The 26,613-nt window shown below is 46.5% G+C and overlaps 1 protein-coding gene across 1 annotated transcript in view; it reads left to right on the forward strand.

The window, feature by feature from the left end:
• Positions 1 to 26,613, forward strand: part of MCM3AP (minichromosome maintenance complex component 3 associated protein) — a 693,444-nt gene that overhangs the window by 30,151 nt on the left and 636,680 nt on the right. The gene's annotated exons all lie outside the window — the stretch shown is intronic.

Consider the following 26,613-nt stretch of genomic DNA (forward strand, 5'->3'; position numbering starts at 1 on the left):
TTGATCCAGAGCAAGCATTACTTCTCCCCAATATCGGCGAACAGACGGGCAATCCCAGGCTAAGTGTTTGAAGTCCGCTTTCTGTGCCCCACAACGATCACAGTGATCATTATCTCGCAAGTGTAGGCGTGCCATACAGCCGGTGAATAAATTTGTAGTGTATTATACGCAGCCTGTTGCTGGCGGAGACTGCTCCAGTTTGTCGGCAGTAGAAGGACCATTGTTCTTCTGTAAGGGGTTGTCCCAGCTCCTTCTCCCATTTGAGCTTAGCTGGCGGGGGCTGTACTCGCATTCCTTTTGAGTAGTGCGGTACAATAGTGACACCACATGTACTGGGGTGGTTTGTTGTAAAAGGGCGTGGAGGGGGGCATGATGGGAGGCTCTTGTGGAAAACAAGAGGTGAGGGTCCTCATGTCCTGCCTAACATAATAGAACTGGTCTAGCGGGGTGGGAGAGGTGGCCCCTCAAGTATGCTGAACTTGGTGTGGAGGTCATATAGCTGTCCTCTACTGCAAGATGAGGCATATATGGAGGGGGGTGCATCCAGTAGGCCGCGAAGTGTGCCTGAGCGCATATGAAGTAGAGTTCCAACTCTGGGATTTCAAAACCTCCTGCAGTGCAGAGTCGTGTGAGAATATCCCAGCTTAATCTGGCTTGCTTTCCTCCCCATACGAGACAAATCATTTGGGTTTTAATTTCTTTAAAAAAATGGCGGCTAGGAGCATAGGGTATATTCGTAAAAAGGTAGAGCACTTTAGGAAGTATCACTATTTTGATCAGTAACGCTCGTCCAGCCATGGAGCGGGGCAGCGCATTCCACCTAGTAATTTTGTCCGTGAGGAGAGCAAGGGTTCGGCAATATTTGGACCGCATTAGTTCCGCTCGGTCTTTAAGAGATGTTAATCCTGAGATATGTAAGTGAGTCTGCACACCATTTGAGTGGATTATCCGGTTCAAAGCGCGTGGTGGCTTCCGTAAGGGGATATATCTGAGATTTGCCCAAATTGATGTTAACCCCAGAGAGGTGGCTAAATCAGATGAGAAGTGTAAGAATGTGGTTAAGGCTTTCGTTTGGGTTCCGCAGATACAACATGAGATCATCGGCGTATAGAGAGATGAGAATTTGGCGTTCCGGGTAGATCAAAGCGTGTTCTTGATAATGTTGTCTGACTTTGACCGCCAATGGTTCTACCTCTATGGCGAAAAGTAAGGGCAAAAGGGGACATCCTTGACGGGTGCCCCTAGCTATTGTGAAAGGAGAGGATTGGACCCAATTAACCATTACTCTAGCCTGTAGGCCAGTGTATAATGGGTTGATCCACACCAAGAAAGGAGCGGGAAACCCCATGCGCTGCAAAACGAAAGCCAGGTAGTCCCACTTCAGGGAGTCGAACGCCTTAGTGGCGTCAAGGAAGGCTGCAGCCGCATTCGTATTCGGATCGATGTCCTGGAGGACTGCAAACAGGGTACGAAGGTTATGTGATGTGCCTCTATTTGGCACGAAACCGGATTGATCTGGGAGCACGAGGGCATTCATAAGGGAGCTGATGCGGTTGGCGATCAACTTTGCTAGTATTTTGGCGTCGACGTTAATTAATGAGAGGGGTCTGTATGAGTCGCAGTACAGTGTCGATTTACCTGGCTTTGGCAAGGAAATTATGCGCTCCTCTCGCATCGTAGGGGGTAATATGCCTGTTTTGCGTGCCTACTCAAATACGTCGTAACACAGGGATAAGTAAATGGCGGAATGTTTTATAAAATTCAGCCGAGAGACCATCTGGCCCCTGGGCCTTGACTGATTGGAGTTGCATAATGGTAGAGATTATCTCCTCATCTTCGTGGTGTGCTAACAAAAATTCCTTCTGCCCATCACCCAGCCAAGCTATGGCTGTGTCTTAGAAAAAAGGGGCGAAATCCACCGGGCCAGTTCACTGCGTTTTATACAGGGCCCCCACAATCTCGGGGGTGCCTCTATGTAAATGGCCTTCGTCATCCTCCACTTCGAGGAACACCTTAGAGAAGCGAGGGGGGTGCATCAGAGAGGCGAGCGCCTTTCCCGGACGCTCACCCTCTCCATATCGGCGTGCCAGATGATATTTCCCCCGAAACTTACATTCGCTGTCAGCCGTCTCCTGATATTCGGTGAGCAAACTGCGCAACTGAGCCTGTAGTTTGGGGTGGGGGCATCCTGCAACATAGCCTCTGTACGTTTGAGCTCTGTTTCCAATTTGTGGAGCGTAGAGCGGATGACTTTCAGAATTCCTCCACTTTTTGCAATACAACTGCCTCGGATGGTGACTTTTAAAAGCCTCCCATACCGTGGAGTAGTGCTCAACTGAATTTTCATTTTGTGGGAAGAAGTCCATTATTTCTTGTTCTAATTCCTGTTTGAATACTGGGTCCAGTAGGTTTTGTGGGTTTAAGCGCCAGGAGAGAAAAGGCAGTTTAATAAGAGGGTGAGCAAGGGCGACTAGTGTGGGGGAGTGGTCGGAGTATGTGCGGGGGAGATCTGAGGCGTGTGTCAACCAAGTAGCTAGACCCCTGGTAAGGAACCAGCTATCTATTCGTGACCAGGAGGCACGCACAGTGTGTAGCAGGACCCCTGCCGAAGCTGCGGGTGTAAGTGTTGCCAAGCATCAATCAGTTCATATTCCTCGACTGTCGCTCTGAGGGTGTAGTGGGCTTGGGAATAATGATGTGGTTGTGGATGTGAGCGGTCCAGCCTGGGATCCAAGGTAACATTGAAATCTCCCTCCCACAGTACATGCTCAGACCCGATATCTGCAATTTTCCCCCAGAGCACCCGAAAGAATTCTGGGTCATCAGTGTTTGGCCCGTAACAGGAAACAAAAGTGATGGTGAGCTGCCAGTCTGCCCCAAAGGATATTATATCGGCCCTGCGAGTCTTCGTAGGATCCTATGGGGGTGTAAGGGAGAGAGCGTTTCATCAGGACATCTGTTCCTCGTGCATAAGAGGAGTAGGAGGAGAAACGTGTATAACTTGCCCATCGGGATGCGAAGGTGGTGGTAGCATTGGGACTAAAGTGCGCTTCCTGAAGCATTGCACAATGCATGTTATGGCGATCCAAATAAGAGAGAATGTGTCGTCTTTTGCGGGGGTCACCCAAACCGCGGACATTCCAAGTTAGAAAACTATACACGGGGGATCTGGGACGATCGTTCAATGGTGGCAATGTAATAGATAGCTATAAACCTGTGGGCAGTGTGTGTTTCGACGCTGCGGTGTAGGCATAATCATTAGCATCAAAGCATAGGTGAGTGACATGAAATAACTCCCTGTTTCTTCCAACAGTCTGACCAGGGTTCTCCCTCCCCCATCCCACATCAGCAGCCCAATCCTGCCGTGGCCCATTCCCTCCCCCCTCCCCATGTCGTCCCTTGTGCCAAGTTCCCAACTGGGGAAGATATCCTAAACCGTAACATAACTGCTTAACACAGCGTTTAGGGTTCACCTGTTGGGTGGAATTCTAGAGGGCAGCCAGAATCTCCTCGCCAAGCGAGGGTGCTCGGGCAGTATACGTAGATGTCCATCTCATCTGAATGTCTGTATCTGGTGTCTGTCTCGCTGGAGCCTGCCAGTGTCGCACTGTCGGCATGTGCGGCATCGCAGGAGGCAATGTCCTGGCACAGTCAGTCAGGTCCTGACGTGTTCATAAAAGCAAATTATAAGTACCTGGGTTCCTACAACGACATCAGGGAACCAGGTATGGTCCGAGTCTCGTCAAGGCTGGCAAGTTTGCATGCGCAGTGTCTCCTTCGCATTTGCCATAATATTTTGTAGTGTGCTGCGAGAACGCCAGCCCCCGCACCGGCTGCGTGACCAGCTTGTTATCTGTTCTACTGATCGTCTGGCAAGGGCGTTGTCGCGTGGAGTTATTCAGCGTCCGAGGTGCCTCCACCCCCCCTCAGGTCGGTGCGCCGGAGAGGTTTGACCTACAGGTTCCCTGGACAAGGTCTTGAGGAAATCCTGGACGTGTTGCTGGTTAGTAAAAAAATGAGGCTTCCCTTGGTGCGTAACTTTCAGTCGAGCTGGGAAAAGCATGGCATAGGGCAGGCTGAGTTGCAATTTTTTTTTCACTTGGAGAAACTTGCGTCTTTGCTCCTGTACTGCCATGGTGAAGTCCAGGTAGATAGATATTTCTGTCCCCTCATATCGTAGTTGGTTATGTTCTCTGGAGAGGCGAAGGGCTGTGTCCCTGTCTCGGTAGTTGAGAAGTTTAGCTATTATCGGGCGAGGAATGGCCCCAGGGCCAGTGATTGATGCGCCCTCTCAACAGGTGAGAAGACCTCCCTGCCAAATAGTGGCAGGGAGGCGTTCAACATATTCCTCCATTTTGCCGGTTGCTGTCGACTCAGGCACGCCTAGGATGCGTAGATTATTCCGACGCGAGCGCGATTCTAAATCTTCATTTTTGGCTGCTATCACCTTGAGGACATTTTCCATTTCGAGCGTGCGATTTGCTGTGGTAGTGGAGATGTCCTCTAAGTCCGAAATCCTGCGCTCTGCTTCCGTCAAGCGATCGTCTTGCTTCTCCACCCTATGAGTGAGTCCATCCAACCTGGCGTTCATGGAGTCCATTTTCGATTCAGTTGAGGTTAAGCTAGACTACACCGCCAACAACAGTTCCTTAAGGTCCTCCGTAGAGGTAGTCGGGGCGTCAGATTGAGCGTCCTTTGGCTCCGTCTGGGAACGGGTGGACTTGCGAGAGTTGAAGTTAAGTTTCTGCTGGCATCCATCTGGTTTACCCATGGCAGCGGGTTGGCCAGTTCCAGGGAGCATTCAGGGTCCAATAGGGGTCTGCAGGTGAGTGTGGTGCTCGCTTCTGGCACTCAGTGGCCCCAGGAGATAGATGGCAGAGCGTGATGATATTCTCTCACTTATATGTCCCCAGCAGAGTGACAGCCACGCGCTCAGCGGGATCCCAACCCTGTACTGCATGTAGGGCCTGGAGGTACGCCCAGTATGTCGCGGCCTAGATGGAGCACAGCTGTGCGGGGGGGGGACCATCAAGGAGGTATCGTAGCTTGATTTGTGCCTGGAATCCTACACCAAGAGGCAGGATGTGGCAGCTTCCTCCGTCACAATGTGCATGCATGGGCAGCCGGGGAAGGCCTTGAGTCTTTATTTGTGCCCCATGAAATTTGCCTCGCGCTGCAGAGTCCAATCTCCTATACGTCGCGTGAGTATGCCGGGGGGGGGGCAGCCCCGCAGATCCGTGCCCCCGGGGCCTTACCTGCAGTTGTCTCCCCGGCCTCCCGCGCAGAGTAACAGCGGTGATTTCCCTGTGGTGCAGGGAAGGCGAAAGGGCGGTGCAGTCTCCTGGGAGCGCAACAGCGTGTCTTCGGGCGCTTCAGCCCAGCCAGCAAGGATGCCCCCTCCCGCAGCGGGTCATGAAGTACGGCCGCCTTCGCAGCGCGGCCGCATCACGGCGGGTCCCCCACCACATATATATCGCGGGGGCCGGGCCTCTCCGGCCACGGCGCAGTGACGGGGCGCCCAGCGGGACCACCGCCCGCCACCAGACCTGGGTGTATCCCTGCTGCAGGCTCTTACCTCCTGCACGTCTCCCCGCAGATTAGTGTGAAGCGAGGGTGCTCCAGCGGCGCAGCGGGCCCTCAGCGGTCAGGCAGGCCTCACTCAGTCATCGAGGGACAGCGTTCCAGGCCCGCGCAGTCTATACGATGGGCAATTCACTCCAGTCCAGGAACATGCTCGGGGCCGCTCCACTCCTGCACCTCACCCCCGCAGCGCCCCCGCCGCAGCCAGCGACTTCTTCCGATCCGGAGGGCTCTTCGTTTTCAGCCGACCTCAGCAGTATCACGGCCTCAGGTAAGGGGCACTCGGTCCTGCAGTCTCATCCGGCTCATTAGGATGACGCCGTCGCCATTTTGCGACAACCAACTGTGAAGGCAGAGTCACTGCAGTGGCGCTCTCCAGGCGATCCGACAGTCACCAAATGTGCAGCCAGATGTCTCCTCAGTGTCCGCTATGCATTCACGTTGTCTGGTGCTTAATAGAGTGTGAGATGTAAAGGATATCTGGCGGATGAAGGCCCGAGCTGCAAGAGCCTCAAACGAATGCGTCTATCTTGCTTGGCGCCCTCTAGTGCCCCCCTCTCCACATTCGAAGCACTGGGGACCTCTAGGAGGGGGACATTCTGGTTTCGAGGGCCTGACTCTGGTCATGTCCTGGGGAGGCGGTCGGTATGTTCTTCGCTCTGTTCTCGGGGGAGGAGGCTTGTGTGCTTTATCCGATTCCATAGACGCTGGTCTAGGTTGGACTCGCACAAAGGTAGTGACCATGTCGACCGTTTGTTCCGCTGTCAGCTTGGTGTGTTGCCGCAGCCATTTCTGGGTTTTATAGGGCAGGGCCTCCAGGTACTGCTCTAAATAAATTTTGTCCGTGATCTCTTCCTTTGTGCAGTGTTGCGGCTTCAACCATTTATCAGCCGCTGATTTTAGTCGAAAAAAGAGGGTCTTGGGATTTTCCCCTGCAGCTCCCTTTTCTCTTTTGAACCACAACCTGAGCGCCTCCTCATCCAACCCCAAGTGGTCCAGTATTATTGCTTTGATGTCTGGGTAGGCTGTGTTCTCATCATCGTTTGCCACTTGGTAGGCATCCTGCGCCTCACCGCTCAATAAGGGCACAAGAAAGAACAGCCACTTCTCTACTGGCCATCCGCAGACTCGGCTTGCCCTCTCAAAGTTCAATAGAAACGCGTCAGGGTCCTCCCCTGCTTGGTATTTTTGGAGGTAGACCCCAGAGGGTCCCGGTGTACGCCCCGAAAACTGCCTGTTGCAAGGTTTTCTGTCATTAGTTTGTGCAGGTTCTCCATTTGTGAGGACATTGACTCTGTGAATACATTGCGGTCGGCTTGCGCCGCGGACATCTGTTGCTCGACAGCCCATCCCAGCTTCTCTTGTCCTTGGATCAACTGCTGGATCAAATTCTCCATTCTATATGTGTCAGTGGAGGGGTTGCCTGCATTCTCCACCAGATGTGGGCATGGGGACACAAGGCTCTCGAGACAAGGTCTTTGCAAAGCAGGTTTTATTTTATATGAACGTCTTCTCCTGTAAGAAGCCAGTGTTAGGACACTTGTCTCAGGTGCATGAAAAGAAGAGAATATGTGGGTCAATGTCCTGGACGGATGACGATATGTGGAAAGGGAGTGAGGGACTTGCGCGTGCTCGATGCTATACAGTAGGGTTACCCGTGCACAAGGAAGGAGCGGGTGGAGCGGAGAGGGATGACCGAGTGAATGGAAGACACCTCTCTACGGGTCTTCTCTCTCTCGTGTTCCAACCCACCCCGCAACCTTGCTCCGTACCTTTTGTGAGCCACGCTTCTCCTGCAGCGTGGCGGGGTGCAGTGTGGATACGGTGGCCTCCTGGCGTCTGGAGCTAGTCTGCTCCTCCCGTGGTTCCTGGTATCGCCTCAGCTACCTCCAATGTCGTTCCTCGGTCTTATGTTCTCTCGCCACTTGGTTGTTCTGTCTCCTTCACTCCGGAAGTGTACTTCACTCTGGTGTCTGCTTCCTCACTCCTTATTGGCCCAGAAGTGCTGTCGTCATGAGAAGGAGTGGCTGGAGTTGGTTTCGTGGTTGTTTTAAAGGGTCCGTGTCCCCAGTCTGATGCATCCGATACAGCCACGGAAAAGCTGGCTCCACTCCAATCCGTCTGTTGGGAGACAAGAGGCATGGTAACGGCGGGCGCAGACCACCTTCCGGTAGCACCCTGGTAGACAGAAGGCACATTGTGACAACATGCTTGCCCGATGCCATATCCTGGCCTCTGGTTAGGGGATAAAGGAGACATAGCGCCTGGTTCTGCACGCCACCGTGGCCCTCAAGAGCTGTGCCCGCTGATACCCTGTAGCCCTTTGTAAGCAGGCGTTCAGGCTCTTCCCTCTCCACTTCTACAGGTTCAGTAGATGGTCTGCTTGTTAGGTTTTTTGTTGCAGTCCTCCGCTTCTTTCCCTCCTCTTCCTCTTTCTGGTCTGTTATTTTTCCAACTCAGACAACCTTTAATCTGGTTACCTCTATTAACTGAAGTCTCCTCTTTTTATCATCTTGGCATCTGATGTAATTTCTGACATGCCAATGATTTTCTTTCGTGACTTTCAGCCCTGGAATTGCCAACATACACCTGATCTTGTGAGTGTGAAGGAGATGAAAGTGGCAGAAAGTAAAGACCGTCCTAGATGCCTCCCAAAGCCTTTGCTGATTGGGCAAAGGAGAGACCCGGAAATAAGAGCTAAAACTGGCATTGGAGTAGAGATGGTCTCCTCAGGGCTAGTCTCCATGTTGTTGTATAAACAAACCACAGACACTTGATCAGTAACAAGTGGAAAATTACAATATATCGCATATATTTTTGAAGTGTTTCAATAGCCCATTTCCACCTCTGTGCCCACATGTCTTTCTACTGAAATTTTATAAGTCAATCAATGAGGGGTTTGTATAGCACGGCTACTCACCTGTGAGGGTCTCCAGACCCTGGGAGGGGCTGCTGATCCATCTGGGCCCAGGGGTTCAGTTGAAGATCCAGGTCTTGAGATCCTTCCTGATTTGGGTCAGCGACCCAAATCAATCTGCAATCCGCTTACCCATTTTTTACCTTTATCTTTAGCTAGTTTCAAGGTACAGGATGATTCATTGTGGGAAGCAAACCTTCCTAATCTGTGCCATCTTCTGTTGCCAGCTACAAGTGCAGGTAATTCTACAACAGACTGAGCGGGTTAAGCCGCTGCCCACATGAAGAAATTCAGAGGGTCTCAGGACCTCTTTAAAGATTGGGGGTGTTTTCAGGTGCTACAACTGTGTCCTGTGACAAACTGGACAGTCAAGAACCCTCCATTTGGAATTAGGTAAATGGTATTTGAAACTTTGAAGTTGATACTTCCTAGAAAATAATTTTTCCCCATATCCTCCGTTCTTGTAGTTGGACGTGTTGAATTATCAGTTTTCATTGTCTTGCCCCTTGCACCTTACCTCTTAGCTCCTTCCTACCATATCTGGAAGTTAAATTTCAGTTGTGTATTACCTCATCATTTAGTATTGTGCATAAAACCATGAGACACAATGTGCTGTAATTCTGTTACAATGAGCACTTCCGTAGTGTCTCATTCAGGTACTATCTTGGGAGTGGGACAAAAGCTTTGCAACATACTTCTAAGCGTTCAGTTATATTTTTGCTCCTGATTTCTCTCTTTTTTGCATTTCCTGCATTCTTGCTCGGATTCCTCTTTCTAAAACATTTTTTTTACTTCGTCACTGCTCCAGCCTCATTCTCATAGTTACTCAGTATACAGATTTCGGTTTGCTCTCAGTGAAATTTGGATCTTTATCCCATCTCCATGTATACACGTTAGCTCCTTACTGTTTGTACTTCACGAGACCTCTACTACCTGCGAGATTTTCTGCACTTACCTCATCAAGACTTTGTCTGTGTACAACACCGTCCATGCACCACGACACAGCACACAGTGCCTCAGTAAATGATGTTCTGTTCATTGTAACATATTGTGTTTGATGTTTATGGTTAGTAGACTACTATCTACAGCAGCGGTTCTTAACCTGAGATCCACAATGCCTTTTTAAGAGGTCCGTGACTGTTCAGAAAATTGAATATTATTAGCAGATTAATGAAGAATGTTTTTACATAGAAAATTGAAAATGTAAAAAAATTAAAACGCCCTATAAATGTGTAGGAATTTTGAAACTGGAAGCTAAAAATTAAGTTGGTATTCTTAGCTTGATTAATGGGAGCATGGCAAAACCGCAAACAGAATCCAATATGAACGATTGGTGGCCTCAATTGAAGCACTTGTGCGCATGGACATAAAAAAAAGAGCATGCATTAGGAGCAGAACAGATGGAGATAGCCTAGTGTCTTACATATTGTTTCATCTTGTTGCAATAAAATCTTATTTGCAAAAGCTCCAACCTTCCCGTTAAAATTTCCATGTTTTAAAAATATTTTGTTTGTGAATTAAATAAAATATTTCATAATTTATATATTTGTTTTTATTTTTGTTTCTGTATTTTGTGGTGTTTGTGTTGCCCAAATCTTAAAAGTTGCACAGGCAGGGGTACCCTGTTTCCAGTAGTGTGGGTCCACAGACGTCAAATGGTTAAGAACTGGTCTTCAGAGTGCTTCTGGATAATGCAAGCTAAAAATCTACATTATCCTGAAATTATTGCGGTGCTATTAAATGTTTCTGGCTTGCACTCGTCTCTTGAGGCTTCACTAAATAAACATCTGGTAAATTATCTTTGTGTGTTGAGTAAGACCACTGATGTTTTTCTTTCTTTTTCTTCTGCATATTCAGTTTTTTTAATTTTGGTTGAGTTTGGTGGCGTTTATGCAATTCACTGTACTTGTGTTGGGATGCTAATGCTCCATATGGCATTGTGAAGCAAAGCTCCCCTTCCTTTGTACATTTCTGGAAGGTAAAGGCCAAAGTCCTTGTTTATTTTTATTCTCCAGTAATCCCTTTGGGGGAACTGCATACTATCTCAGTCAGTCATAACATGGGTTCTTTTCTTTGCTGTCTCTTGTGACTTTTATCAAGGGTGCCTGGGTGAATTTCAAGTGTATGTTTGTTAGTTTACTGTATCTCCTTGTCCATTTATCTCACCATTGTGGATGCTAGTTTCTTTTTTGCAGGGCTGAGGTTTTCCTTTTGGGCATACCAGACCCCAAGTACGACTCGTCTGTTTCCCTCCACAAAAACCAGATATGTTTGTTGCCGATTCCGTTGTATGTGGCACAAATTCGCTTTTTTTACACATAAAGCTGTTTTATATCCAGGGAGGGAAGAACACATTTTTATAGAAAGCTCTCTAGATTAATCTTCCAATCCAAAGGTATCCTACACCCTGTTTGTTTGGAAATTGTTTGACAGTTCTTTTTTTTTTTATATAAACATCTTTTTATTAAAGTTTTCGTGATCATACAGCAGATAGTATTGTAGATCACAACATGAGACAATCATGGAACAAAGTACAAGCTACCAGTCTGGATTTTATAGTATGTAATCTGGAATTTATATGCACATGGATATGTTCAAGCTTGAAGTATAAGCATATCTGTAACAAAGGGATCTTTATCTCCCCTATATAATGGGGTTATGAACAATTGTGCTACACATGTGAATGTAGATGGTTGTTATGTGTTACAACTACTAAAATAATAAACAGATCAAACAAAAAATAAATTAGACCATCTTGGAACTTGTTTCAATATGCTTTTCCACCACAGAACTAAACATTCATGACTCATTAGATTTCTTTGACACTTTTGTTCATTTTACCCCCACGCCAGCTGAGTCCATTCCCTTGTATTGAAGGGGAGGCACAAACATTCCCCCTGTGAGCATTCCATTTTCCCTATATTCGGTCCATCTCTGGGGGCATTCCTTGTGTTAAAAGACTTCTTTTTCAGCCAACATGCACCAGTCCATATCTCGCTTCCATTCCTCTGATGATGTTGCTTCCTATGCCGGAAGAACCCAGAGAGTCCGCCTCCCCCCGTTCAGATCCGAGGCCACCAAAGTCATCTGCGGCGTACCACAAGGATCATCACTCAGCTCCACCCTCTTCAACGTCTGCATGAGCCCCCTCGCAGCCATCGCACGCCTACACAACCTTAACATCATCTCCTACGCCGACGACACCCAGCTGATCCTCTCCCTCACCAACGACCCTGCCACCGCCAGAACCAACCTACACGAAGGGATGAAAGAAGTGGCCGAGTGGATGAAGAACAGCCGCCTGAAACTGAACTCAGACAAGACGGAAGTCCTCATCCTTGGATCATCACCCTCTGCCTGCGACGGACCATGCACGCAACCTGGGCTTCATCCTGGACTCCTCCCTCTCGATGACCAGACAAGTCAACGCCGTCTCATCATTGTGTTTCAACATCCTACGCATGCTCCGAAAGATCTTCCGATGGACCTCCACCGAAACCAGGAAGACGGTCACCCAAGCACTCATCACCAGCCGACTGGACTACGGGAACACCCTCTACACCGGAACCACAGCCAAACTACAGAAAAGACTCCAACGCATCCAGAACGCCTCCGCACGATTCATCCTGGACATCCCCCGACACAGCCACATCTCCGGACACCTGAAAGACCTGCACTGGCCTCCCGTCAGCAAGAGAATCACGTTCCGTCTCCTCACCCACGCACACAAGGCCCTCCACAACCTGGGCCCCAGGTACCTCAACAACCGCCTGACCTTCGACACTCCCACTCGCCAACTGCGATCGACCAGTCACGCCCTCGCCGCGGTTCCACGCATTCGAAGAGCCACCATGGGAGGAAGATCCTTCTCCTACCTGGCAGCCAAGACTTGGAACTCCCTCCCCATCCACCTCCGTCGTACCCAAGACCACCTCTCCTTCAGGAAGCAACTCAAGACCTGGCTGTTCTTGATTGATTATGCACCCCACATACAGGCTATGTTCCGCTTCACAATTGCCATCCCTAGGGTTACCCGTATCTGCTCCGTTGGGGTCATGTCTGTGGCCTCCCATACATTGAGTAGGCACAATCTAGGCTGTAGAGACAGATCCTTCCCACACACTTGTCGTAGCTTTGAAACTACCACTTCCCAGTACTGTTAGATTATCGGACATTCCCATATTATATGGTAGTATGTACCCACCTGCGTACAAGATCGGTTACAGAATGCTTTTTCCTTTTTCCAGTTTTAACCATAGTTTCGCAGGAGTAATGCATTTTGTGTAATACTTTGAGTTGTATCAGTATAAGTCACGATGTGATAGCTATTTCTCGTGGGGAGGAGAGCGCTTCTTGCCACTCTTCGTCTTCTAGGTCCCCTAAATCTGTCTGCCACTGTGAGCGTAGTCATGTAAGTGGGTCAGGTAGGTTGTTAATTATTTTTGATATGTCATGGAGATGGCTCTCCGAGTCATGTAATCTGTAAGTAGTCTGACTTCCAGAGGCGAAGGCTCTGGCAGGTCCCGATCAGACTGGATGGCTGCTGTCAATGCATGTTTAATTTGTAGGTATCAAAATGCTTACGCCTCTGACATTTCATATTCTATTTGTAATTCTGAGAATGAAAGTATTTTCACCTTGACCCAGAGATCACCCACCCTTGATACACCAATATTGTCCCATTTGTTAAATCCCGAACAAGAGACCAGTTTCCCCAGCCTTCCTTCTCCCAGAGGGGGGGGAGGGGGGAGAGGGGGGGGGGGTGGCCTGTGTCACTTTGTTATGCAACCCCAGTTTCTTTGCCACTCAATGCCACATGGAGACTGTTTGTGCTGTTGGGCCTGTCAGGTGTTGATGGTTTGGATTAGTGTATATGGCAGTTCTATAGCCCCCAGTGCCCATAAGCCATCTATTCATCCGACATGATGGTTCGTCGTGCGGGTGGTGTACCCATTGATTTATAACAGTTGACTGGGACGCCTAATAATATGCTCTCATATCAGACCGCGCAATTCCCCCATCATACCATCCCTGGGTCAGTTATGGACTGCTATTCGTGGGGCCAACCGTCCCAAAGTAGTGTCATGATTTCATCTTCTATTATGTTGAAGTAGGTCTCAGGGACTTTGTATGGTGTATTTTGTAGGATGTAGAGGAACCATGGTAGTCCCATCATTGTGAATGCAGGGCCCTCCAGTCTTGTACTTTGCTTTGTAAGCATGTAATCTGGCCCATTAGATTGTGTGCGTAGAAGAGGTCCGGTTCCGCAGTTACAAATATTCCTAAGTATCGGAAACCCTCTGTCACTATTGTGGCTTTGCAATTTGGGGGCAGTATTGGGGCGGGGCCATTTAATAAATACATTTTGGACTTTGATCAGTTTATGGAGTATCCGGAGTACTTGCCAAAATTGCTGCAGATCTAGAGTATTCTATTGATTAAAGCCTATGGTGATGCAATGTAGACAAGAACATCGTCTGCATACAGGGAAATTCTGTCTTCCCACCCTTCTTTCCATTTCAGTCTACGGACCAATGGGTCCTCGCGTATCCAGACTGCCAAGGGCTCCAAAACGATGGCCAACAATATGGGTGACAGGGGGCATCCCTGCCTTGTGCCACCCTTGAGAAAGCTTCTGTGATATATGTCAATTCACCACAACCTTTGCCAGTGGAACGCAATAAACCGGCGGATCCACGCCATAAAATTGGGCCCTCTTCCTATGTGTTCTAGAACTGCAAACATATAGGGCCATTCAATTGTATCGAAGGCCATGCCGGTGTCCAGGGACAATATGGCTGCATCTTCTTTAATCGTGTCTCTGCACCCCACCACACCATAGAGGCGGTGCAGGAAAAGGGCAGTATAGCGTCCCGGCATGAAGTCCGGGTGTACCAGTCTGGTCACCACCTGGAGTAAACCATGTTGCAAGTATTTTGGCAAGTATTTTAACCTCCGCGTTAAGCAGAGAAATGGGGCGGTAGGAGCTCATGTCATTTATCGGCTTTCCGTTTTTGTGTGCCACTACTATAAAGGTTAGCCTTTGGTCACTTGGTAGAACACCTTGCAGCTTACTTTCAAGGTTCATTTGTCGTAGGTGTGGGGTTACTTTGGTAGCTGTTAGTTTATAAAATTCTGTCTGTAAGCCATTCGGCCCCATAGCCTGCTCAGATTGTATATTTCAGATTGCAGTTGTGATTTCGTCTTCAGTGGGGATCAGCTTCAAGTTGCAGCCGCTCCTTCGGGGAGAGCATCGGCATGGGAAGATCGACTCGGAAATCTCTAGTCTCTTTGGCAGGAGACTATAGATCTGCAAAATGAGCCACAAAGGCATCTGCTATTTTCTGTGGATCTGTCAGTGTTGTGTTTTCTATCTTTAGTGTGGTCACCCAGCGATTTGCCCTTTCCCTCCGGTCAAGCCATGCGAGGCGTTTTCCCACCCTGTCTCGATGCTCGTATATTTTGTGTCTTGTCCCTAGATATTGTGCCCTGGCCGTCTGTTACTAGGTTATTGTATTCCTGTCTCTTAACGTCAAGTGTATGTTTGGTTGATTCATCTGGGGTGAGTGTAAAATTTAGTTCCTAGGTTAGTAGGTCTTTCTCAAGCGCGTCATGCTGTCTCCTCTTCTTTTTTGTGACCTGTAGTTAGTGAGAGTGCTTGACCCTTTACTACTGTTTTGAAGGCTTCCCAAAGCGCCTTGGGAGAGTCCACTGATCCTACAATTTCTTTAAAATAATTGTCCGTGGATCTGGTGAGGCTGGTTCTGATGTGGGGGATTTTCAGGAACCATGGGTTTAGTGAGATTGCCTTGGGCATAGGTGTGTCCCCAAAGATTACCGTGCCCAAATCGGGGGGTGGTCTGAGTTGTACTTCTTTTAAGTTTTGCAATTGGTCGGCTGGTGCAATAATTTGGTCTATTCGGGAAAGACTGTTATGAGCTCCAGAGTGGAATGTGTATTGCAGTGTAAGGGGATTGAATCTGTGCCTTACGTCTACCAATCCGAATGCGGCCATAAAGTCGGCCAGGTGGGATCTGAGGTGAGGCGAGCTTCTGGGTGGGAGGCGATCTTTCTGGTCACCGAGCATCCTGTTTAAGTCGCCTCCTATTACCATGTCGCCCTCTGGAAAAATCCATTATCATTTTGCTCATGTCTGCAAGTGCAGTCCCATGAAGTGCTAGGGGGACATGCACTGACATAATGTTGAAACCGCTGCCCTCCCAGATGCCTGATATGGCCGTAAAGCATCCCTATTAGCCTATGTGGGTTTGGTCTACAATAAAGGGGAAGTTGTTGCATAAGAGTATACCTGTTCCTCTGGATTCAGAGGTAAAGCCAGAGTGTGCAATTAATCTATACCCCCATCTGTCAAGTGCTCTTTGTATGTGTGCCCGACTGAGGGACAACATCAGGCATGTGTCTCATTATATATTGGAGCACCATTTACCATTTTATTTTATCTCTCAGCCCATTGACCTTCCAGGAGAGCAATTTGAGTGACGTCTCCATCTTCCTATCTTGTGTATTTGAATTCATCATGGTCCTCATGGAGGTGAGTAAGAGTTAGCCTTGCATGTGGGAGTTGTGTTTGCCACCCAACTATAAAGTGTTTTGGTCGGACTGTCTCCGCCGGCTAGTGAGATACGGTACATTTGGGACTGACTGATGTTCAGCCTGATGTCTGTAGGGGAAAGCACCTAGTGGTGATTCTTTACTAATATAACAGCAACTATAACTATTCCAAAGAACATGAAGAACCCCCCCCACCCTGCCTGGCTGCATGAGGGTATTTGAACTTCCCGCCCCCAACATTACAGAGTGCCTGTCAACCCCCTCTCCCCACCCCCTGCTCATGCTTGTTGGAGTGTGGACCCACTAAACCTACCCCACAATCCCCAGAAATGTATAATCGTAAGGCATAAAGCAAATACATTAGTGTTTGTTCCATTGTCTTCTCGTTATTAGTCCCTCTTCATATTTATCGGATTCTTGGAGGGGTGCCCAAACTGCCAAGGCCGGCGGCCAGGAGTATTAAGCCCCGCAGACAGTGCGCGCTGCAAATGTGGATTGACGAGCCCGGCTTAGGCCAATCTTTCTTTGAAGGAGTGTCTTCAGGATACTGATGTCTCAGAGCTTACAAACTCTTCGGTTTCTCAGATGTTTCGTCGTTTGTAGGTTGCGCCTCTTCCGGGCAAGTGTCTACTCTTTTCTATGGTCTCCAGGTTTGCCGCCTACACTGGTCATGTGCTCCCTGGTCACCAACTCTCCGCCATTTGTCCAGCCACTCCCACTCATCCTCTGGCGTGTCGAAAAACCACATTTTGCCCTCTGCCTCTATCCTCAGCTTGGCAGGTAACAGCATGGCATATTTCAATTTTTTGTCTCTGACGTCCTTTTTGACTTTGAGGAAGCTGCGTCTTTGTTTTGTTACCCACAGGTTGAAGTCCGGGAAGAAGGTGATGGTGTTGTTTTCACATTTGACTGGTGGGGCGCAGCGGGCAGTCTACAATATAATATCTCTTGTCTGTCTCTGAATTTGTAAACCTTTGCCAGTATCGGTCTCGTGGCGCACCCGGTTTAGGTTTGCCTCTCGGAACTCGGTGTGCTGTTTTAATTGAGAAATAATTAGTGATATTTTGCATTTGTAGGTATTTTAAAATCAAGTCTTCGACAAATAGATCTGCCGCTGGTCCCTCTGCCCTTTTCGGGACTCCCAGAATCCGGACATTGTTCCGCCTCGACCTTCCTTCGTAGTCATCCAATTTTGCATCAATCCGCTTAATAGTAGCCTGCAGTTCAAGGACTTGTTTCTGAAGTGTGGAAGTGTCTGCCACGAGCGTGTGTGTTGTGTCTTCGATGACTTTGACTCGGATGTCGATTTTCGCAGGTCTGCTCTTATGGGGGAGATCTCTGTTGAGACTGAGTCCATTTGCGATAGGGAGGTGCGCACATTGGTGAGGGCTGCCATAATATCATGCAGGGTGCGGTTGCCTTGTTTCGCCGCCACCTGAACCTGAGGTTTTGTTGGTTCCGCGTGGCAGTCTGCCCCCCTCCTGGTGCTTCTGCCAAGAGAATTTATCTAGTTTGGGCTGGTGGGAGACATGCTGTGGTGGGAGACCGCCCATCATTGCACCTGATAGGAAGTTGGAGCCCCTGGGCTCAGTTCGCTGTGGGCCACCAGGTACTCACTGCCGCCTGCTTTAGGGCTTGTTCCCCCTATTGACCTGTATGTTTTCTCCAGTAGGCCCTCATGCTTAGCTGGTGAGCCTGCTCTCCTTGCTGCCTGTATGGGGTCTACGCGTCTCCGATTGCCATGGGGGGGTAGGAGTCTCATGTGCGGCCCCTCCACTCCCAGGCCGCAGTGGTGAATATTGGTGTTGCGTGCAACCGACTGACTCTCTGATTTCAGCCCAGCCAGCAGTGACGCATAACCGTCTTTACTGGGATCTTGACCCTTGTCGCATCTTGGCCCCCCTCTCACTCCCTGAAAAGGCCACTGATCCCTTTGTTGATCTGGGACCTTCCCTACGCCGCTCCTCCTCCCGTCAGCACAGGTCTCGTCGGTGGTGGTGTGAGCGGCTGGGTTTACGCTGCCGCCGGCCTGATTTCTAAGGCCCCCGACTGCAGCGCCCAGTGGGGGAGGTTCAGTACGGCGCTCATGACCTGGTGCTGCACTTCAGCGAGAGGATCGCTCCGGCCTGGTGGAATGGAGATGCCACCCCTCTCGAGCTCACCTCGCATAAGTGCAGCGGATGTGTTTGGTAGTTTGCTGCCCTACTTTCGCCCCCTAACCTTCCGCTAGTCCCAGTCTCTCGGGGATGATGCTGGGTTTGGCAGATGTTGCCCTTCTTGTCGATCCTCTGGACGGCAGCCACCTGCAAGGGGTGTGTTCATTCTTTGCATCGCCCGAGGCCCGGCGCTGGCAGAACACCTCTGTCTGCCGGTGTGAAGTCGTCACCCCGCCAGGGTCTCTCCTTCGCACAGGCAGGAAACACTGTAATGGCTTCGATGTGGGTCGGAGAGGATCCGGTTTCGGCAGTTGTGGCTCAGATCAAAGCCCAGCATGTAGTTATTCTGCGATGCCTGCAGATAAGTTATCGGATTTTGTGGGGATTTACAGCGTGGGTCGCAGGAGCTGCTTTAGAGTGCGGCCATCTTCCTCGGCTGCTGGCCATGCCCAGGTTTGACAGTGTTAAGCGAGACCTAATGAAAGGAGCCAGAAGGGACCCTTATGTTATTTTGCTAGACCTGTCACACACTTTTTAGTGGCATGTTTCATCATTGGGTCTCTCCCCAGTCCCTATAAACCAGGGTGCGCTCAACCTTATTCCAGAGACCACTTTCAGTGTTTTTCTGTGTGGTCTTAATAGTGCTTTCAATCACCCAGGTGTCCCTTTATTGGTGATGCTCTGAGGTATATAAAACAATTAAAACACGAGTATCTGAGCGATGTGTGTCTCTAGACCCTATATAGCCAACATGTTTCAACCTTATACGTTTGGGCTCCATGGGGTCCAAGGCTTTCTTAACGACTATGTTTATTGCACTGAGTTTTTATGGGTCAGAAGCACACTATCATGCAATGCAATGTTGTATCCACTAGGGATTATGCATGCATCTGATTGGGTTTTATATACAACATCAACAGTATCTGGTGGTTACACTCCATGTCAAAGCACACAGAAAAATCATGACTGGTAAGAAGGTCACCAGTTTTAATCTATATGTATGACTTCACTGTTTTATGGGATGTTTAAACTGTCACAAGAAGTGGGGGGACGGGGACATGTCCCATTAGTTACACTCTATTATAGTTTGAACATAACACCATTATCAAGAGGGGGAAAAAAAGGATATCATAGCAAGCCTGGTTATTCATGTATTAGTTAGTTTTTATTACTATATTCTTGAGGGCTTTTTGTTCTTGTGCGGTCAGATAATGATATTGTACTTTTCCACTGCCCATAGCCTTGATGTCTTTTGTTACTGCCTCCTCAAATGCTATAACCTCCAGTGGGATCGAAGAAGTTGATGGATTAAATAAAGACCTTTTCTTTAGTGTAGTGTGTGCCCTGTCAGGTGGTGGTTCTGTAGAATCTGTGAAGATCTTGAAAAATTCTGCTAATTCACAACATAATTTGAATTTCTCAGTAAAGTTGGTGGAGGCAAACCATAGCTCCTTTTATAATACCGTTTTTTTTTTTTTTTTTTTTTTGTCTCGCCTACGTAGCGCGCATGCGCTGCATAGGCAAAAAGACTTTTTGCAATCGCTTCGGCTTTTCAGCCGAAAACGTGCACGCGTTCCATTGCCTTCAATGGCAACGCGTGCACGTGTGGCGATTGGCTTGCGAGAGCGAGCTTGACACCATATGTTTGTTTGTAATTAACTTACAAACGCATGGTGCCCCTGGCTCGCTCCTGCAAGGGAAACGCTTTGTGTGCTCTCGCACTCCCCACTTAAAAGTATTGTATTTTACTCTATTTACTTGCATTTTACATAGCACTTTTAGGTTCGACGAGGCACTGACTCACGTGCACTCCTCATGAGTAGTAGCAGTCCTGTTACTGTCCTACCTTGGTAATTACGGAAATGCAGAAGTTCCTGTAGTTTCTAGAAGTATTGCTTGCTGCCCTGCACAGAAGTGCCGGTTCTGTCGCCTTAGGAGCAATCTAGCCTGTAAGTGGTATGTTTTAGCCATCACCTGTCTTGCGGGATAGTGTGAACCTAGACCCTAACCCTGAAGTGATCAGCGTGGCCGAGAGCCAGCGCCCTTCTTTCCCGTAGGAGCACGGCGTGTATAGGTAGCAACAGCACGCACTCCATGCCTCTTCTCCAGCTCGCTTGACCGTTCTTCCACAGGAACAGTGAGGAGTCTGAGGTGTTAGACGAGCATCTCGCCAGGACGCTTTCGGGCTGCTAAGAGGTAGGAGATAGTAGTGGCAGCACATAAACGAGAGAGCAGGAGTACTTGCTAGCTCCGTCACTGACACCTCGTATGATTTGAGAGCCTGACACATTTGCATCTGCAGTCATCCAAAATGCTGATTTTGTTCCTTGTATGACTACAAATGCTTCTCTTAAAATAATTTTCCTTCTCATCTATAAAACACCATGTGGAGCCTCAGAACCGCAACTACTGCCTGTTAATACTACGCAGGAAAGAGAAGTTTGTAATAACGAGGTAACATCGCTCCAAGGTAAGTTGAATAATAGATTTATTCTTTAGGAATAAGATAACGATCCATCCATGCAAGCCTGGGACAAACTGCCTTCTTGAGAATATGGAACACACACCATGTTCCATATTCCACCCGCGACAGCAAGTCACCACACATTTCCCTTCTTTAAAAACAATAACACCAAACTTTCATGAGACACAATAATACATAAATAAGAACCAATGCATTTAAACCTAAAACATTTCTCGACATTATACATTACAAAAATATACATACATCAAAATGATATCATCAAATAAAACAATGACAAACTACTTAACAATATAATCTTTATGCCATACAGGTATTTTCCAGGACCTTTGTCCCAGAGATTTATCACACATCCCATCCCTTGACATAACAACCTTCTTCCCAGCAGTTGTGTTACCAGAGATATTAGGTAACGCTAAACCCCTGGATATCGAAGCCTCCCTACCAGCGCCTCTCTATCAGGCCACAACCATTCAGGAACCCTCACCAATTTAGAAAAACTCCAAACATTTCCATCGGATAATTCAGCCACTTGACCCCCAACTCGAATAACTTTCAAAGGATGGGAAAAGCGAGATTCACCAGATTTAACAAACCTTCCTTTTTTTACCCTCACCCAGTCATTGACTTTAACCGGCAAGATAATAACTTTATCCACATCTTCATGTAACCTAGTACTGTCATTCTTATTGACTAGTAAATTCCTCATCCACGCTTGATTTAAATTGGATATACATTTCCTTCCTCATCTTTTCAAAAGGTGAATGATCACCAGTTCTTCTAGGAGTATTTCTATAGCTCCACACAACTTCACTATTGGCTTGATTACAATTTTTCCCATTTGCAATGGCTAACTGTAAACCCTCTTTAAATACCTTGATCCACCTTTCCACAATCCCATTGCCTTGAGGGTAATATACAGAAGAACGTTTATGAATAATCCCATGACTATCCAGATAACTTTTCATTTCAATAGAAATCAACTGTACACCATTATCAGTTATTAAATACTCAGGAAAACTTTCTCTTTCAAAGACCTCATTAAAAAATTGAATAACAATTCTTGAAGTTATATGTGGAACAATTTTAACTTCAGGCCATTGTGAAAACTGATCAATGAGCACGACTGCCTACACAGGATTCTGACCTAGACATATGGGACCTGCAATATCTAACGAGACAAACTCCCACACTCTTGATGGTTTAGACACAGGAAGATGTTCATACAATACAATCTTTTGAGATTTATCACTAATACAACATTCCATACAGTCCCTGACTCTTCTCTCCACTGCTTTATCCATAGCCGGCCACCAAAATTAACTTCTAATCCTCATTTTCATGCATGTCATACCGGGATGTCCCTCATGAGCCATATCCAAAATGGTTTGTTGCAACACACTAGGAACCACTAACTGTAAGCCTCTCATTAAAACATCATCTTTAATGGATAATTCATGCGAAATTTGATAAATGATCGCATACTCTCTGGTATATCCTTTTTATTAGGCCATGACGCCTTGATATATTGCATAACACTCTTGAGCACCACGTCATTTTCACAAGCTAATTTCCATTCCTTTTCTTGGATACACCCATTTGATACTTCACAAATCGAAACCACCTTTTCTAGGTTGTCATTATCCTCAATAACTTCATTGTCATCATCCACTGGTAATCTTGATAAACAATCTGCAAGAACATTTCTTGCACCTGGAATATATTCAATCTTAAAATGAAAATCTTGTAATTTGTATTGCCACCTAGCAATTCTTGACGTGGCTTTTCCACAACCTTTTGTAGTAAAAAGATCTACCAACGGCCGATGATTGGTCTAACTTTAAATAGTGTACCATATACATATTTCCGAAAATATTCAATACCCCACCAACAAGCGAGGGTCTCTTTTTCCAATGTAGAGTATTTCCAATCCGCTCCTTTCAATGGTCTAGACGCAAAACCAATAGTAACCAAATGACCTTTCTGAATTTGCATCAAAACTGCACCTAACCCAACATTGCCTGCATCTGAAATGATTATTGAATCGTATGCAGTATTAAATGTTGCCAAAGCTGGTGCAGATGCTATTTGTTTTTTTTAAATACATAAATTCATATCCACAATTATCATCCCAGTCAAATGAAACATTCTTTTTTAATAGGTTTCTCATGTGTGTGGTTTTGTCGGCAAATCGTGGTATGAACTTAGCATAATATTCAGCAAGCCCTAAAAAAGATCTAAGTTGATCCTTATTTTGTGGATTAGGTGCTTGCTCAATAGCTTTAATCAAATTTTTCTTAGGTGATACCCCATTTTTATCTATTGAATGGCCTAGATAATCAACTGATGACACACCAAATTTGCACTTATCCTTGGTCAATGTAAAACCATTGTCTTGGAGAATGCACAATACTTTGTGTAACGTATCCGCATGTTCATTTGAGTCAGAGGCAAATATTAATATATCATCTTGAAAGTATAGCACATTTTCCATGTTCTTAAATAATTTGTGCATTAACCTTTGGAATACAGAAGATGCCGAAATCAATCCGAAGGGCATTCTTTTGTATCTAAAGGCTCCCTCAGATGTAATAAATGAAGTTAGATGTTTACTCTCCTCATGAAGTTCAATTTGATGATAAGCATTGGATAAATCAAGGGTCGAAAATATAGAAGCACCTTTTAATTTTGTGAACATCTCACCAATATTTGGCAAAGGATGTCTGTCCACCCACACATTATCATTCAGGTCCCTCAAGTCAACACACAACCTAACCTTGCCATTAGGTTTGTGTACGACAGCAACCGGACTTAACCATAATGAAGATTCTATCTCTTCAATAATGCCAAGATCACACAATCTCTTAAGTTCATCATTAACTGCTGCTCTTAAATGTAAAGGTACATTCCTTACTTTGTGCACCTTTGGTACAGCATCATGTTTTAAAATAATTTTATGTGTAAAGTTTTTTTAGTAAACCCAATTCTGTTGACGAAAATACACTCCAATCTTTTTTCCCACTCAGATGCAGGATCCACATTAATGTGAGCAATTAAATCTGCATTTCCTAAAACTTGTTCCGGATGATTAGGATCCAAAGTGATCATTAAGTCTCTTTGCTGAGGCCAACCCAGAAGGCATGAACCTTCTTTAGCTACATAAATTTTGGATTGAATAGTTTTCCCTTTAAAAGTTAGAGAAGATGTGAAGAAACCCAATACATCTATTGGTTTCCTACCGTACCCCACCAACTTAATATCTGCAGGTGATAGGCATACATCACCAAATTCTTTTAACCACTCATCTCCAATAAGTGTATGTCTGGCTCCAGAATCAGCCATGAATCTTACATCTTTATCCCCTATTTTATAGTGCAGAACGGAGCATCCCTCATGGTACCATTCACTTCATACACAGCCAAAAGATACTCATCCTCCTCAAAATCATTTTTAACTTCTTTGACACTTTCATCAATATGACTCTTCTGCTCTAAACTTTTGTTTCTTAGTCTGTTCTTATTTCTACACATTCTTTTTTTAACAAAAATATGTTTATTGACATTTTTGGTGTACAACTATACACAATGTAAAACAACCAAACAGACAGGTCAATATTGAGCACCACCCCCGCCTCGCCCGCCCTCCACCCCCACCCTTCTCTCATCACACTTGAAGTCTGTTTCGGACCTACGCCGTGGCTGACATCAGCATTTCTACACATTCTTGTATAGTGATCTTTCATTTTACAATATCTACACACTTGCCCTATAGCAGGACATTTTTTGTCATTTGCTAAATGACCAGGAATACCACATTTAAAACAAATGTAGTCCTTCTTCTCATAACCACTCTGAGTATGAAGTCCTGATTTATTTAACTTGTTCTCAGTACTATTAGGTTTTTTCACTACGTTAACTTCTGCTGCTTTTTGTTCCGCTTGCTCTTTCAAACCTAATTCCATGTCTTCAAACCGATGGGAAATATCAAGCGCCTTTTCTAAAGTCAAGTCTTCTGCAGCCAGCAATTTTTCTTGGAGTTTTACATTAGCAACTTTGTGTACCAATTGATCACGTATCATTTGGTCATGAAACGTTGAGTAATTACATTTAGATGCAAGTATTCTTAAATCATTGACGAATGTGTCTATAGACTCATTTGCATTTTGGCCTCTACTCAAAAATTTGTGACGACACACTACCTCATTAATTTTTTTTATATATCATTTGTCCAATTTTTTAATTGCGTCTTGAAAAACATCTGCATCTTCATCTGACGAAAACACACTATCCGTGGGTGGCAGATGACTTAATATAGGTCTCCCTTCAGCACCCAAACAATGTTTTAATATAGCCAGTTTCCTCTTTTCTGTATAATCTTCACCACCTATGGCTTCCACATAAGCTTCAAATCCTTCTTTCCCATTCCAGTGTTGGTTCGCCAGGCGATGGCAAGAACGGAGGAGGAGCATTAAAACCTTCCATTTGAATGATATTGACCCCTACTGATATTTAAAATTGGATGAAGAGAAAAACAAACAAATAAATAAAAATGTGTCCTATTACGCTTATTTCCAGCTTTGAATTGCTTTTGTATTTATTTCCACTTTGAGTTGTATTAATTGTAATTGCATTGGCCACTTGACACAATTTCCATGCCCACTTGACGCAATTTACAGCAGATACGTGGATGAAATACCCAAAAAAACGCTGCTATATGTCAAATGCTATCCAGTTCCTATCATAGGCTGAGCACAATGTTCTCCCCGAATCACTGTTTTGCTGTGCGTATCAGCGATGCGCAACTGAAACCACATCACTACATTGAAATGCAGCATACCGATATCCCAAAGTATGGCTGCCCGTGATGACGTTCAACTCTTGCGCATGCGTGATGTTCAGCTGCTTGCGCATGCGCGATGTCGAGCCAGTGCCGATTTTGTTTAAAATCTGTAACTCGCTCACCGTATGCCTCAGAACGCTCCGGTTTCCAGCAACGTGCTTGTAAAGACGGCGGAAAGGCTCCGACTGCTTCCAGTTGTCGTCAATTTGTTCAAACAAGTGTTCGTGGATGGCAGGATCGTGATCTGTTAATAACAGGTCTCCAGGCTTGCTCCCATGGTTTTCCAATCGTCTCCAGTGTAATAACGAGGTAACATCGCTCCAAGGTAAGTTGAATAATAGATTTATTCTTTAGGAATAAGATAACGATCCATCCATGCAAGCCTGGGACAAACTGCCTTCTTGAGAATATGGAACACACACCATGTTCCATATTCCATCCGCGACAGCAAGTCACCACAAAGTTCCTTCTCCTACCATCAGAAAGGTGGGTGGGCGAGCATTGTTTACCACCAAGTGCTTTTGTGGGTGGTAAATAAGGCAATGTTTCATTTTCGAAAGTAGAGGCGGTTGTCTGTCTTTGGCCAAGGCATCTTCCTCCTTCGTGCACAGAAGGAAATAAATGCCCTTTTAAGAGTCGGCTGTCTCCGCCTCCTCCCACGCCTCCTGCGTGAGGAATTCTTCATATGTCTGTAATCTACTACCAGGAAGCTGTTACTTGTCGGCGTGTACAGACATGCAGAAAATGCACTGCAGCGCAGCGTTATTACATCTCCTCCCACTAAAGACCAAGGGATAAAGGGTCGGACTGTCAAAGATCAACTCTAGATTAAGAAGTACCTCTTTAATCTCTTGAGTGGGGCCTTTCTCTGGACAGGGGTACAACTTCAATAAGTGAAAAACAAAAGATCCTATTTTTCTAATAAGGAAATAACATCCGTTTCCTCATTGCCATGGCATCCTCTAGGCACTTGCAAACTGTTCTTGCACTTCAGTGTTGATGCAACATTGGTTACTCCATCTGCACCAGGCTGTCCAGGACAGCACCCCCCGTGTTTCCGGTCTGAT

Source organism: Triturus cristatus, chromosome 3_1, assembly GCF_964204655.1.
Source record: "Triturus cristatus chromosome 3_1, aTriCri1.1, whole genome shotgun sequence".
Lineage (NCBI taxonomy): Eukaryota > Metazoa > Chordata > Amphibia > Caudata > Salamandridae > Triturus > Triturus cristatus.